The sequence below is a fragment of the Protopterus annectens genome, chromosome 6.part0 (genome assembly GCF_019279795.1).
Source record: "Protopterus annectens isolate FY-2018-M chromosome 6.part0, PAN1.0, whole genome shotgun sequence".
Taxonomy (NCBI): Eukaryota; Metazoa; Chordata; order Ceratodontiformes; family Protopteridae; genus Protopterus; species Protopterus annectens.
The window spans coordinates 1,605,648,161-1,605,661,865 of NC_056737.1; positions in this window are offsets into that span (position 1 = coordinate 1,605,648,161).

A 13,705-nucleotide genomic window follows, 5' to 3' on the forward strand; every position below is an offset into this window, starting at 1 on the left:
TTAGCTTGAGGCCATGGCTCTGGCACCAGTTGTCTGTTTCTATGAGGCCTTTTGGAGGATGCTTGTGTCAGCTGGAGAGTCGATTATGGCACCCAGTTTGCAGTCATCTGTGAATTTGGTCCCGGCCACAGTCCTTCCGATGTTGGCCTGTATATCCGACAAATATATACCGAAAGGGAGGTCCCAGGACTGCCCTTGTGGGACACCATGACTTGGTTTGGAGTCTGACATGGCTCCAGCAATTCTAACCATGTGGATGTCCTGTCTTTGACCAGTTTCTAATCCATCTAGTGACATGGGGTTTTTATTTGAGCTTATCAGCCACAGTCCTTCCCTTTGGTTGGCTGTACCTCGATATATATACACAAGAGATAGAGAGGGGTCCCAGGACTAGGCCTTGTGGGACAAACTTAACTGGTTTGGAGTCTGACATGGTTCATTCTATTCAACCATGTGGGGTCCTGGAGCCAGCCAGTTAATCCATCTAGGATTGACATAGGGGTTTAAATTTAAGCTGGTGAGCTCTATAATGCCCGAAAGTGGGGTATTGTATCGAAGGCTTTTAGAGGTCCAGGTAGCTGTGTGGACCCACCTTCCTGCGTCAATGGCCTTGAGCTATTTCAAAGAAAAGAATCCAGGTTTAAGAGGGGCAGGATCCAAAGCCAAACAAAGACAAAACCAAGGGAGTGTGGTCCCACCCATTCCCCTTTATTTATTGTTATGATCTCCATGATTTATTTTTCCATAGCTTTGAAGCTAGATCAGGCTTATGGGGCAATAGTTTCCAGGATCTGTTCTGTTGCCACACTGCCACAGAGTTGGAGAGCGCTGTCGCCACTCTTTTGTACCACTCTTTGAGCAAAGAACAGTAGTAAGGCTGAGAGAATGTTTGTTTTTTTGGTTTGGGTTCTTCTTGAGTTCATGTACACCTGGTCCCATTGATGCTGTTTTTTGCTTTGAGAGGGCTCTTACCTGAGCATCTGAGATGTCAGGGGGGCACTTCTCTGCTGGGATAGATTTTTTCCCTTCTGGTGGGGAGGGGGAGGTTTGCACTGAACCTGTCAGCTTGTTGGCAATGTCTGTGGGTTCAGTGTATTTTTGTCATTTTGACTAATTCTGAGCATATCTGGAATTATCCCCCCAGGTTCTAACATAACTAAAAGAAAGCCTTGTGATTATCCTAGTGTCCTGTGCAATTTTTCTCTCAAGCTGGCCTTGAAGACAATTTATGAGTGCCTGTTTTTTTTGCTAATACTGATCAGTGATGCCTTCTTTTTGGGATTTTGCTCTATCATTTAGCTTCCTCCTTCTATTGTTGTATAGTTTGTTTATGGGTCTGGTCCCAGACAGACAGGGTCTTGCTTTTGAGGGATGGTCTGTCTTTTTTTTTGTCGATCGATGATCCATCCATTCCTTCTGTCATTAGAATGCGGTTTTATAAAGTTCTCTGATTCTGGGTCTTTTCCACATTTTCCCAGCTTTTGAAGGCTTTGGAAAGATTTTTTTGAGGAGGTTTTGGACCGTTGAAATTTTTTCTCTGTGTTTTCTGGGGTGGGGGGGGGGGGTGGTGGGGTCAGGAGTGAGATATCCAGTGAGATTGATCTGATCTCTGATCTTACCACTACTTGGTCTCTTCTGCATAGAGACATGGTTGTCCCATGCACGTCCAGTATATGTTCTCCTCTGTGGGAGTGGTAACAAGTTGTTCCATAGCATTTGAGTTTATAAATTCTAGGAACCTTTGGGCTAGGGTGTGGGAGAGAGGTAATGCTCCCTGATGTATGTTCCCCAGTCTATGTTTGGGTAGTTGAATGTAATGGTGTTTGATATTTTCCAGTTTTCACAGGAAGGCAGTTGGTAGGGTTGGGTTTTCCAGGAGGGTGGGTTGCAGGCTATAAACTGGGAAGCAGTTTAAACACTGTTAGGCACTTTACCCACTGTTGGCAGCTAGTTGGTGCTCTCCAAAGCTTTGCTGTGGGTTCTGTTGATGAATAATGATGAGGTATCCCTCCTTCCCTTCGTTTTGTGGTTTTTTCTTGAAAAGCATGGTATGAGGTATAACCTTGGTAGTGCTGGGTATAACCTGAGCCTGCTGGGGGTTTCTCTGTTAGCACAGATATCAGAGTTTTCTCCATATGAGAGAGATTTGATCGAATCATCATCTTGAAGGATAGACTTCTGGAGGTTGCAGTTTAGACTTTTCTTAGTTGAGTGATACCTATGGAGGTGGGTTTGTCTTTGTTGAGCCTTGCCTAAAAAGGCACTATGGGGGAGCCTTAAAGGTGCCATCCCAAAGCCCAGCAAGGCCTTTGCCAATATCCGGGTGGGTGCAAGCCGTCCCTAGCGAAGCATCGTGGGCTTGTCGAGCATATCATCCCAAGCTGACAGGCACTGGATCCCCTTTGAAATGACACCACACCCAGCCAATTGTTGTGGAAATTGATTATCTTGTCTTCATATTGTGGCATCATTCTTGGTGAGGGGATGCTACTCAAAGGTCAAGGGTCATGGGCTGCTGAGCCCTTATGCCCAAGTAGCTCCTTCTCTTCTTTTCATGTAGTCAGGGAGGTAGTGCCTCCATCTCATTCACCCAGCATGGACAATGACTGAGTCATATTTGTACTTTTGGACCTGAGGTGGAGTGCTGCTTGTGTTATGTGGCGGATCGACGCCCGACAGCTGCTCACCGTGACCTCTCCTTGTTCAGCCTGGTGGCGGACGTCAGTGTGTCTGGCGATAGAGTCACCTATTACAAGTGTATCAGGTGTGTTGTTTTAGTCTTAAGGGCTGTGACTGTTGCGGCACTGGCTTTGTGAGATATGTGTTGCCGTGTTTGTTTTTGTTTTGGGGTAGTGCTTGCTTGGGTGTCTTGGAGGTCTCTCTCTGCTGCTTAGGCTTATCTTTATCTTTATTTAGTATGTTTTTGTGTGTTTTTGTGTGTTATGTGCTGGGTTTATTGTCATGGTAGTGAGGTGTGAGACTGCAGTGTAGTGTCCTGGTCTCCCTCTCCCTCCTGACTGGGTGTTAGACTACTGAGTTGAGAGAGCTTAGCCTCCAGTTTGGCTATATGGTTGCATCTCTCACATGTGTTGGAATTTGTTGGGAGGAGGAGATGGTTGTCTGTGTACATGAGGCAGTTGTAACATTGCCCTCAAGATTCCCAGCTGGACCGAGAGATTGACAACTGACCTTGGACATTCACCAGCTGGACGAGGAGGAGATTGACAACTGACCCTTTGGACTACTAGAATAATATTGGGAATTCCTTAATAATTGAAACAAGGGCCAATGGGGAGGAGGGTGTAGTGCTTTTAATTTTTAGTGCTGACATATAATTGCTTTAGTGAGCAAGTGCCAGGTAACTTAAGTGCAATGTGTTACAGGTAACTTAAATGCATCGACAAACAGTAACTTTCTTTCAAGTGAAACAAGGAAATAAGTACAGTAAGCAATGCAGATATCACCAGTGATCCACAGAAGCGGCTGAGAAGTGCGGTGTAGGTGGGAATTAGCATTCAGAAAATAACAAAAGCAAACAAACAACAATATATAAACAAAGCTAGATTCAGCAGGCCTGGATCTTAGTCTATGCCAACAAAAAACAAGGTGCAATTTCCAGTGAGTAAGATATCAAGTATTCTATACCTTTAACACCAATTCCCAGCAGAGAAATTCTAGAGAGCAGAGTCCAGCCTCAGCCTCTTCTCCCACAAGAGTGCAGACCACAAACCTTCTTAATGTAAAATAACTGGCCTGAAGCCCAAGTGCTTAAACCAGAACTAATACACTTTAAGAATAACAGACACTGGGCTCTCAATCAGCAGTTCCCAACTTAGAAGGATGAAAGCTACCTGTCCTGCCACCACAGTGCATGCCACAAACCTTCCTAATGTAAAACAACTCATTAACTAATTGGTTGATATGATTAGAAAAAAAGGAAAGCTGGATCTACCCATATATCCAGGTCCTTAAATGAATCTACAGTTTCAATCACTGTGTGCTGTATTAAGTAATCAGGTTTCAATTTATGTCCCCCAAATCTCATATGCCTAGTTTTTGATGTTTTTATCAGATATTGTTCTCCTGAGCCCAAATGGTCAATTTAGTCAAATTCTTTTTCAGACATGCCCTATCTGTCAAACATGTAATCCATCTGTATGACTCTTGAGTTCGTCCTACTTCCCTTTCCCTTAAAGGCAAGTTTAATATATGCATGTCTCCAATCATGAGGAATCTTTTCATATTTATGTGACCTAATAAATAACATATATAATGGTACTTGTAAGTTCATGCTAAAGTGTTCTAAGATCATTACTAATTCTCTTCCCTCCTTGTGCTTTGCTTGGATTCAGTTTACATAGTTCTATGAACATATAATCTTAATTTTATTTCAGTATCTGAGGTTACCCAGATATTATCAGGACAATTTATCACCCCCTTTGTGGAGACAAACTGTTTTGCATAAGATTTTGTAAATTTTCTATAATCTGTTGTGCCTTAGAATAAATTTTAGAATCTGCACACAGTTTATCAATTTGTATGTCTTTACTCCTACCTCATCTTGTATATCTCTTATATATGCTCTAGCCGTACTATCTTTATTTAACCTATAGTGAACTGTAATTTTACTTTAAAGGGGCATACCGCTAGGAAAAATAGCTGCAATCACTGTTTTAAGAATCCCCCCAGTTGTAAAGCAAAAGGCTTTAGCAAATTGATTACATCAGATGAGCATACTTTCCTCTTACTTTTAGGTTGTTTTAGCCCCAGTAGTATACAAGGGTTGTACTAAATAAGCGTACCTTAGCCAAAATACTTACTTGGAATAATTCTGATTTTTTTTTTCTTTTAGCTGCAAAAATCATGTTCAGCGTCAACCCGCTCCTTTCACCCTCACTATGCCCAAGTTCACACCACTCCCCTATCCCACCCACTCTTTTATTTAATGTATAGCCAACCACTCTGATACCACACCTACATCTCCTTAAATCAACCAATCACATCCCTAGAGCAAAACCACACCTAGTACTACTCTTATAATCATCCCTATGATCACAATTAATTTTATTTATAACACAGCCCTTTCTGCCATCCCATATAATCAAACACTACCAACTAATACACCCCTTGACCACCCCCTTTTATCTGCAGCCCCTCAATAACAATCAAACGATCTACCTAATAATCACTATTTTTCTTACACATATAAAAAAAATACCATGCTTCCCTACTATCCAGCAGCATACTTGAACATCTCTAACTTACAGCTAAACCTCCTACTCCTCACAATAGCCACTACCTCTAATCCTAACATACTCCTCTCTCAGTTAAACATTATATATCTCCTACTAACCACACTTCGGCTACCCCTCCCTATAGTACCCATGCTCACCTCCTACCAACATTCCCTCAGCCTGAATCTTTACTTTAAATCTCCCAACCAAACCTAACTACCCAGTACCTCTCTCAGAACTCTGCCACATCTCACCTGCCATATTCAGTCATTCCATAATAGATTTAGCCCCATTTAAAATCCACCACTACTGCTCTAAAGGTCATCCCAGTTTACAGTACAACCTACTTATTTCCAAATACCTGGAGACTTTTACCAACCTGTCATGTCAACTGATATTCAGTGGGAATACCCATCCAAATCCAGCCCCCCATAATCACCCATCCCTTCAATCCCAAGCACACATCACCTGAACTCCATTAGAAAACAAGCAGACCTACTAGTACTCAGCCTCAGCATTAGAAGCATGCTGAACAAAATAGATGAACTCCATGCCACTCTTTCACTGTATACCCCTGACTTAGTATTCCTTACAGAAACATGGCTCAAGCCACACATCAAAGATGATGAAATATTTCACCCTGGGTACAATATGCTTAGAACAGATAGACTACATAAAAGAGGAGGCGGTGTTGCCCTTCTCTTCAGAAACATCCTCACCATCAACCTTATTAGCATGGACATCCCTAAATTTCAGAATGCAGAGACTCTTTTCACTATATACCTCCAGGGGACAATACTAATACACTTGAAGCCATAATACACTGGGTATCCCAATCTCTCCCACAAGAAACACATCCTAGGGGACTTTAATCTAGACTGGTCCTCCTTTAACTCACCCCTACCCTCCAGACATATTAATTTCTATGGTTTCAGGCAGCTAATACAAACTCCCACCCACATAGATAAATCTACAAACAAAGAATCCATATTTGACTGGATCCTCACTAACTGTCCTTCCTCAACCCAACATTTCGATACTCTACTCAACACTCTAAGCAATCATCTCCCTACCTTTCTACTAAGACAACACATTTAAGCCACAAAAAAAAAACATCCCTCCAACAATCAAATCAGAAGACTTCAAATCAGCTTTAAATTCCTGCAAGTGTTCCCCACTCACCTGCTTTCCATTGGACTTGACAGTTGACCACTTTAACTCTACTTTCTAGGCATACTTAATCAAGCAGTCTCTCCTAGAACTATTAGGACCAAACCCAACTACACCCCCTGGATCACCAAATCCACTCGCCTACTTCTAAAAGAAAGAGACAAGGCCTGGGACATCTGGTGTAATAATAAAGCTAGCTCAAATAGAGAATTATTCCTTGAACTAAGAAATAAAGCAAACAAATAAATAAGGAATGATAAAAAAACTCACTATTCTGAGACCCAAACTAAATACAACTGAAACCCACATAAATTCTGGGCAGTCAATTACAAAGTTCTTCAACCAGGTAAAACTAGTACCCCTCCCCCAAATGCAAATGACACCCCCATCAACATTGTAACTCAATTCAATGACTAAAATCCAGCCATGACAAAGCACTCAGGAAACCAGTGTAACTAAGCCAATACATGACGTAGGTTTGGGCAAAAAGACACAATTTATTGTAGGTTTGGGCAAAAAGACACATCTACGTCATGTATTGGCTTCATTACGCTGGTTTCCTGAGTGCTTTGTCGTGGTTGATTTTTAGTTTTTTCTAAAGCACTTTTCCTGTTTTGTTATTCTGGTTTCAATTCAATGACTACTTCTCCAACTCAGTTCTTAAATTGATTACCCACTCCTCCCCAACTAGCCTCCCAGATCTACATAACCTCCCAAACAACCAGAACCTCTTTTCACTCAAACCAGTCCCAAGCCATCTCATCTATAAACACCTGTCCAAACTAAAACCTACTAGCCTCGCAGCAGACAAGCTCCCAGCTGAATACCTACAGATCACTGCCAAAGCCATAGCATACCATGTCTCTATTCTAATCAACAGATCCATAGCTGAGCAATCAGTACCTTCCCTCTGGAAAATCTCTCACATAATTCTATTACATAAAGGTGGTACCTCAACTGAATTATCCAGCTACAGACCAATAGCCATACTCTCCCCATTATTTAAAATATTGGAAAAATGTATTCACTCCCATCTACTAAACTACCTCTTAGTCAACAACCTGCTTACCACAACACAACATGGATTTAACCCGTACCATAGCACCACCATTGCTCTCATCAGTTTTACCAGTTCTGTCAATCAGCAATAGAACCTATCTAATCTAGTGTCAACTGCCTTTTTAGACCTATACAAAGCATTTGATATGGTCTCTCATTACAAGCTTCTCACTATCCTCTCTGAGTTCATTCTTGATCAATACACCCTGCTCTGGTTTAAAGACTACCTTACCAACCGCCAGCAGGCCGTAATATGGATAGACTCCCTATCTCCCCTCCTTCCAGTTACCCTAGGCATACCACAGGGGTCTATACTTGGACCCCTGCTTTTCTCCTTATTTACAAACAACCTACACACAGCCAAACTTTATGCAAACTTGGTACAATACGCCAATGATGCCACACTAATCTGCTCAGCTCCCTCTCTCCAAATTCTTCAAGAAAAAAACAGGAATCCTTCACTGCCATAGAAACCTGTCTGTCAAGCTCTCAGCTTATTCTAAATCCCAGAAAAAAACAACTTATGCTAATCCATCCCTCAAAGGCTATTAACCCCATCCACCCTTTTCATATATCTTCAAAGGACAACACTCTCATCATCCCAGTGCCACAAAACAAACTCCTTGGAATAATCATTGACTAAAAATCTTAAATTTGATAAGCATATATACCAGAACATAACTAAAGTTATCAAAAAACTTGATACCTTTATCGATGTAAAAACTACCTAACCACTGACAGTAAAGCCATCATAGCCAAAACCCACATACTTTCCACATTACTATATGCATCCCCTGTTCTAACTAACCTAAACAAAGGTGATCTAAACAAATTAATCACTTGCTAGAACAAGATAGCAAAATTTGCTACCAACTCCTCAAATCAATCCCATCACTGTCTAGCCCTTAAACAATTAGGCTGGCTAGAGCTACCTAATCTATTGAACTTTACTCAAGTTGTCATGGCACATGAAATAGTATACCACCCCAATAAAATACCAGTTCTAGCAGGCCTACTCAATCTCTATAACAGCAACCCCCAACTAAGAGCCACAAATAAAATGCTAGTAGAAATATCCAAAAGCAAATATATGTCTGGCGTCCCTGGCTAGTGGAATCAGAATGCAAAATAACAAACTTCACTTCAAAAATCAGCTGAAGTGCTATCTATCCAGTTACTGAATATGTAACTGTCAAGACCTTAACTAACCTAATAAATACCCAGTCCTTTCTCATTGGTGACTACAGATGGTGCTTTACTTGAAAACTTTTCTTGTAGCAACAGATTTGATGCTTCAAAGTGCATCATAATCTTATGGTATCCACCTGTATTTTAATTTCTGTGCATTGTTTAAATGTTCTACAAAAGGACTACACTAAATATATTTGTACAATGCCTTAGAAACTAACTTTTTTTTTTTTTACTATTGTTTAAATGTTCCTCAAAAGGACTATGTGAATTCTTCTGTACAGAACTTTAGAAACTCATTTGTTTTTTGTTACTATGTTGCATGCTTTCTGTATCTGAATATTTTTGTAACATCACATACTATGTGGAGCTTTTCTCCCTTGGCCTCTGCTGAAAATAGGCAATTACTGCCCAGTCGGAATTCCCCCGGTAAACAAATGTAAAATAATAAATAAAATTGATTCCAAAATGGTGGACAACCTGTAAGCACACTAACAGTGCAGCTCCTGCAACCTAAACTCTAATCTGACCTCAGGCCGGCGCATCTCTCAAAGAAAATACACAAAACATCAATGGATTAAAGCAGAAATGCAAGTACTTACTTTTTTCATCTATATTTTTGCTGACATTTTTTCTTTTCGAATGAAAATATCTACTTGATGGAAGTTGAGCCCTGAACTGCATGGTGTGGATCCTTCCGGATTAACAGGCCTAACACAAAAAATAAGGAGAAAGCATCTCTCAGAACACGACTTATTACTAAAACTTCTGCAATATTATAAAGCATCTAACTTTCTTTTTGAAGGAAAATATCTGCTTGATGGAAGTTGAGCCCTTAACCACATGGTGTGGATTCTTCCAGATTAACGGGCCTAACACAAAAATAAGGAGAACGTATCTCTCAGAACAGGATTTACTACTAAAAAATTCTGCACTATCACCAAGCATCTAAGATTGGAAGTCGAATGGAGAATCAACCAGATAAAATGGAAATTTTAACCACAAAAACTAAACTATCTATGATTACTACTCCTGAGAAAGACGTCACTCCCAAAAGACAAAAAATTAACAAGCTGCAACAAGAAGCTGCTAAGATGTCTCTAAGATCAAAACAGGAACAATTTTTAACATTGGAAGACCTTAAAAATGTTCTGCAACCCTTACAATTAGAAGAGCAAAGTTTTGCAAATAAACTAACTACATTTGGCTCTACTCTGGACCAAATTATGCTTAGACTAGAGCAAAGTGAAGCCAAAGTTATGCAAAATGAACTAAAAATAAATGAGCTTCAGCAAAGGCTTCAGACCAGCAACAACACAATTAAAGAATTACAACAAAAAATGTTAGATCTAGAAGCCAGAAGCAGGCGTAATAACTTTATCATAAGAGGAGTTCCAGAGAGCTTTAACAATACACAACTTAATTCAATAATAAAAGAAATACTAAACTCTTCCTTGAATAATAAAGAACTCTTGGATGATATAGTAATAGAAAGAGCCCACAGAGCTATAAGGCATGCACAAACAAGTGACTCTCCGAGGCAAATATATGTCAGACTGCTTAATTCAGCACATGTTCAACAAATACTAGCAGCATACAAAGCTAAAAAGAGCTTTACATGGAGATCACATAAAAATCACAATAACTCAATATCTCATTTTGGAAATTAAACAAAACAGACAGAAACTTAGTCAATATTGTGCTTACCTTATTAAAAAAACAAGATTTGTTTTCAAATGAAATACCCTGCATCTTTAATTTTCTACCACAAAGAAGAAAAATATCCCTTGAAACCCCTGAGCAAGCAAAATCCACCTTTCTGCATCTCTTCAAAGTTAATCCTGCTTGAAACAACCCAATTCATCTTCTCTGAACTCAAAACAACATTTGGAGGGCTTCAGCAAGGTATTCTGCATGTTTCTATTTTAAAATAAGCTAAAAATAAAACCATTGTTTTATTTTTACAGCCCTGGAGGTCCATTTTAGCATTTCAGCATTCTTTTTCCCATAATCCTCTTCAAATCAGGAAGCTCTATGATCCTTTCACCTTTCAACTTTAATGACATCATTAATGACTTGTTTCCAGCCCCAGTGCAGCTCTGGGAAAGGGAAAAATACTAAATCAAGTCGGGAAAGTTCTACAAACAATGAATATTCAACTTTTAACCAAACTTTGCTTTTCTCATCAAATAAACCTCAAATTGTATGTTTCAAGCCTCTACACTGCTATAATTACAAAGAAGAAGGTGATAGAAGAAAATACCAGTCGTTTGGAAAATTCTAGAAAAGAAAAGGATATAGCTGCTTTTAAATATTTCAGCCTCCCTACCTGCAGTATTACAAAACCTTGTGCTACACTGGATAAACCAAGGTTCTGTCTCTTAGTAACTGCCTTTCATTTATAAATTCTTAAAAGCTACCTAAGTATGGCTGCATAAAGAAATGACTTAAATGTGCTTTTCTTTAAGTCACTGCAGATGTCAAGAAACAAGGATTGTTAAATGACGTCTAGAACAATGGGTCTCATATAAACTCTTAAGTATTAAACTCTGCCAAATGATTACAGCTATGCTTTCTTGTATTATACAACTATATAGGTGAAATGCTCTAACTAATCCTAGGGGGGGGGATTACTCTTCTTTTCTGAATAATGCTTTGAAACAGGGTGATGAATCTGGGTTGTGACTTTTGTTTTATAATAGCCTAAATTAGTATATTACTTTGACATTAGTAAGTTCTTATACATTGCTTAATCACTATCCTAATAGCATGTTCACTGGTTTGTATTTGAATGAGTCTATGACGAAATGATAAATAGAGTATTTTCTTGCATGCATATGTGAGAAGGTAACACTGACTAGTTGAAAACAAATGAGTGGATATGGATGTGATCTATCTCAAGTTTTGGATTATGGTGTCATATTTTTATTTTTTTGTATATTTGGAAAACAAAGACAGATGCTGTTGTATGTATATTGCCAGTACAGATATAAATGAGAAAATTTCCAGTAGCTTTAAAGAATATAGTTAGTTGCTTATAAAATTATTTCTCTAACTGTTTTGGAACTTCAAAGTGCTGCCTTTTCTTTTAAGCTTTTTTTTAGATCTGTTCTATATAAAATGTTGTTTAGTAAACTTTTTAATAACTTTTGAAATATTAAGAACTAGAACATATTATTGCCTCTTATAAACATTTTCTAAGAATTTACTTTAAGAGGTCAGAGAATCATTATACTGTAAATAACAAGTAAAAGGAGCAGGCTGCGCTCAGTCTGTAGCTGATGATTGTTCACATTTGGAACATTCTAGGTACTTTTGATATCCCTCTGCTAAATGTATATCTAGCTCTAATACAAATAACAGTTTTTCTTTGCTTTTCCACTCATGCACAATTACCAATACAGAGGGATGGGTGGATAGGCACCTATTTGGGGTATAGGAGTTTAGAAGTCACTGCATCAGTTTTAAAGCTTAACACACTAACAGACAAGTTTTATCAGGCAATGAACATCATGATAAATAAATTAAGACATGGTATCAATAGACTCATGGAATGTTAAAGGGATAGTGGATAAAAAAAGGGATTTAATCATACATCTCACATACCAAAGCAAGGCTAATGTAACCTTCCTGCAAGAAACTCACTTGGATGACCAACTGTGGGATAAGGAAAGGAAAAGGAAATGGGTTAAGCAAATATTAGCTGCAGGCCATAATTCTTTATCTGGGTGGAGCCATTATAATAAATAAATCTTTCCAAGCAGAAATTACTTCTTTTAAAGCTGATTCTAATGGAAGATGGGTATTATTTACTAGCAAATATCATACTCTAAATAAACCTTTACTCTTTCTTAATATATATATAGCCCCTGCTCTAATCAACATCTCTTCATTTATGAAATCTTTAATATACTAGCTAACCACCCAAATCATTTGTATATCATTGGTGGGGACTGGAATGCTTTATTAAATTTAGACAAAAATAGATCACATAATGAAAATAGGCAGTCGCAACATACCACTATAGCACTTGAAGAATTATCAAATATTTTTGAGCTAACTGACCCCTATATTAAATTCCAATATGATGAAACAATATCAAGATTCACTTTCTTCTCAGCCACTCATAAAACCTGGTCCAGAATAGATGCTTTTCTAATTTCCCAATCATTGCTTTCAAACAGACTAAATTATGCTGTATCACCTAGAACATTCTCAAACCATTCAAAAATCAGTCTCTCAATAAATTTTCAAACATATAAACAAAATGTTCCCTATTTCAATAATTGGACATTAAATCCTAAAATCATTCAAAACCAAGAAACAGCACAGGAAATCCAGAATGTCATAGCCCAACTTCAAAATGACTTTATACATACTCAGATTCCTTATGATATACAATGGGCGGCTGTCAAAGTGGTCATTAGGGGTATAATTATCCAAAACTCTGCATGGTTCAAAAAAAAGTACAATAAGTTTAAAAAGGATTGCTGAATTAGAACTTCAGAAAAAATACTCTAAAGACCTGGAGGAAAAAGTAATAGACTGGCAAAAGCAATTACACAAACACTATCTAGAAAATATCTCCCTGTTATAATTAAGGTCAATATATCAGTATTCAGAATGGGCACAAACACCTTCAAAATTCCTAGCTAGACTAATTAACATAAAAAATGGCCCACCGAGAATTAAAGAAATAGAGTATGAAGGACTGGTGAAGCACAAGTACCAAGATATTGTAGATTCTTCTGAAAATATATATAAGAAACTATACAACATACCCTTATCACCATCTACAGACAATGTTGGTGATTTTATATATAATATAAAATTTCCACAACTTACGGAAGATAAAAAGAAACCCCTAAAACCACCCCTGCAACTAAATGAGATAAAAGCAGCAATAAACAAATTCCAACCAGGTAAATCCCCTGGGCCCGATGGCTACACCTCTGAATTTTATAAACTATTCATGGAACCTATTTCCAAAGTATTATTAAATGTTTTCAACTTTATAATACAACATGGAATAACAGATAATTATTTAAATAACT